This window comes from Tachyglossus aculeatus, chromosome 5 (assembly GCF_015852505.1).
Source record: "Tachyglossus aculeatus isolate mTacAcu1 chromosome 5, mTacAcu1.pri, whole genome shotgun sequence".
NCBI classification, from domain to species: domain Eukaryota; kingdom Metazoa; phylum Chordata; class Mammalia; order Monotremata; family Tachyglossidae; genus Tachyglossus; species Tachyglossus aculeatus.
The window spans coordinates 26517118-26520480 of NC_052070.1; positions in this window are offsets into that span (position 1 = coordinate 26517118).

Here is a 3363-nt window from a genome sequence, read left to right on the forward strand (position 1 = left end):
AGAGGAAGGTCAGGGAAGCCTAACCTGCAGGAAAGCAGCAGGAGGGCAGGTCTGAGGCCCACCAATCCACCGGGGGAGATTCAGGGCTTGACTCAGTGGTTTGCACAGGAGGTGACCCCGAGATGTACAGGGTCTGGGGAAAGAGATCATAGGTGACAGGGAGGCCACAGAGACCCTGAGGACTAACTTTGATCCTCATTTCTGACTTCATTGTTTTCTCATCAGATAATCACAGCCCGCATGGCTCAGAGCCTTCTCCAGGCTTTCATTCATTCATTCAATTGCATTTATTGAGAGCTTACTGTGTGCAGAGCACTGTACCGAGCTCTTGGGAAAGCACAATATAGCAGTAAAAAGAAACATTGATAATGATGGCATTTCCCCTCCCCCTTTCTCTCCCTTCTAGACTGTGAGCCCACTGTTGGGTAGGAACTGTCTCTATATGTTGCCAACTTGTAATTCCCAAGTGCTTAGTACAGTGCTCTGCACATAGTAAGCATGCAATAAATACGATTGATTGATTGATTGATTGATCCCACTGTTGGGTAGGGACCGTCTCTATATGTTGCCAACTTGTACTTCCCAAGCGCTTAGTACGGTGCTCTGCACACAGTAAGCGCTCAATAAATATGATTGATTGATCAATTGATTGATTGATTGATTTGTTAAGCGCTTACTATGTGCCAAGCATGGCACATAGTGGGGGGGGTTACAATTTGATCAGGTTGTCCTACATGGGGCTCACAGTCTTAATCCCCATTTTACAGATGAGGTAACTGAGGCTCAGAGAGGTTAAGTGAGTTGCCCTAGGTCATACAGCAGACATGTGGCAGAGCGGGGATTTGAACCCATGACCTCTGACTCCCAAACCTGGGCTCTTTCCACTGAGCAATGCTGCCCACAATGAGTTCACAGTCTGGGGGAGGGAAGACAGACAGCAATACAAATACACAGACATCAAAATAAATAAACAAAATTACAGATACATGCATAATGCCTGGGGCGGGAAGAGGGAGGAAGAGCAACGGGAGCAAGTCAGGGTGACGCAGAAGGGAGTGTGAGATAAGGAAAAGTGGGGCTCAGTCTGGGAAGGCCTCCTGGAGGAGATGTGCCCTCAATAGACCTTGAAAGGGGGAAGAGCAACTGTCTGGTGGATTTGAGGAGGAAGGGAAGGGAGTTTCAGGCCAGAGGCTGGACGTGGTCCAGGGGTTGGCAGTGAGACAGGTGAGATCAAGGCACAGGGAGGTCAGCACAATAATAATAATAATAACGATGGCATAGGAAGAGCGAAGTGTGCAGGCTGGGCTGCAGAAGGAGAGAAGCGAGGCAAAGTAGGAGGGGGCAAGGTGATGGACTGCTTCAAACCTAATGGTGAGGAGTTTTTCTCTGATATGGAGGTAGATAGGCAATTCATTCAATCTTATTTATTGAGCGTTCACTGTGGACCTCTCTTCCCCCCTTCAAAGTCCTACTGAAAGCTCACCTCATCCAGGAGGCCTTCCCAGACTAAGCCCCCATTTTCCTCTGCTCCTCCTCCCCTCCCCATCACCCCGAATCGCTCCCTTTGCTCTTCCTCCCCTCCCCACCCCACAGCACTTGTGTATGTATGTATGTACATATTTATAATTATAATTCTATTTACTTTTATTAATGATGTGTATATATCTATAATACTATTTATTTATAATGATGTGCTACAGATGCCTGTTTACTTATTTTGATGTCCATTCTAGACTGTGAGCCCGCTGTGGGCAGGGATGGTCTCTATTAGTTGCTGAATTTTATTTCCCAAGTGCTTAGTAGAGTGCTCTGCACACAATAAGCATTCAATAAATATGATTGAATGAATGAATGAATGGGGAGTAAGAGTGCGAGCCCCGTGTGGGACAGGGACTGTGTCCAACCTAACTCGTATCTCTCCCAGTGCTTAGAACAGTGCTTGGCACATAGTAAGCACTTAACAAGTACCATAATTAGGAGAGCTGTGTTCAGCCCTGGAACTGCCTTTATTAGCTGTGAGACCATATTATCATGATACAGAATGGAAATCTAAAATAAAAATATGCTGGGCTGTGAATAATAATAATAATAATAATAATAATGACATTCATTAAGCACTTACTATGTGCAAAGCACTGTTCTAAGCACTCGGGGGATACAAGGTGATCAGGTTGTCCCACGTGGGGCTCACAGTCTTAATCCCCATTTTACAGATGAGGTAACTGAGGCACAGAGAAGTTAAGTGACTTGCCCAAAGTCACACAGCTGACAAGTGGCGGAGTCGGGATTTGAACCCATAACCTCTGACTCCAAAACCCATGTTCTTTCCACTGAGCCACGCTGCTTCTCTAAGTAGCAGTACTAGTCTTGAATAAACAAGACTAGTATTTACAAGTTCTGTGGATCATTTGTTATTTTACCTATCCCACTGCTTAACTACAAGTTGTGACAAGGAAGGCGTTAGGGATAATAAAGGTTTAAGAGTAAGAAAGGAGCAAATCAATCAATCAATTTTTTTGGGGGGGGGGGCTCTTACTGTACGAAGGACACTGTAATAAGCACTTGCCAAGGTTCAATACAATAGACATGTAGACATTGGTAGATGTGATCAATGCCCACAAGGATCTTATAGTCTAGAGGGGGATACAGATGTTAAATTACAGAAAGGTGAAATGGATGAGTATAAGGATATGTACATAAGTTCTGTGGGTCTGAGGGAGGGATGCCTAGCAAGTGCTTCTGGGGTACCGATCTGAGTGCAGAGGCAACACAGAGTGGGTTGGGGGACTGAGAAATGAGGGTTTACTCAGGGAAGGCCTTTGGAAGAGATGTGATTTTAGAAGGGCTTTAAAAGTGGGGAGCGTGGTGGACTGTCAGATATGAAAGGAGAAAGAGTCCGGGTGCCTCAATCACGTGCCTGTCTCATCACAGACCCCCAGCCCACATCCTGCCTCTTGCCTGGAATGCCCTCCCTCCTCTAATAATAATAATAATAATAATAATGGCATTTATTAAGCGCTTACTATGTACAAAGCACTGTTCTAAGCGCTGGGGAGTTTACAAGGTGATCAGGTCATCCCACATGGGGCTCACAGTCTTAATCCCCATTTTACAGATGAGGGAAATGAGGCACAGAGAAGTTAGGTGACTTGCCCAAAGTCACACAGCCGACAAGTGGCAGAGCCGGGATTTGAACCGATGACCTCTGACTCTAAAGCCCTAGCTCTTTCCACTGAGCCACGCTGCTTCCCTCTGACATACGACAACTCTCCCCCACTTCAAAGTCTTTCTGAAGGCACCTCTCTTTCAAAAGGCCTTCTCAGACTAAGCCCCACTTTTCCTCATCTCCCACTCCCTTCTGCG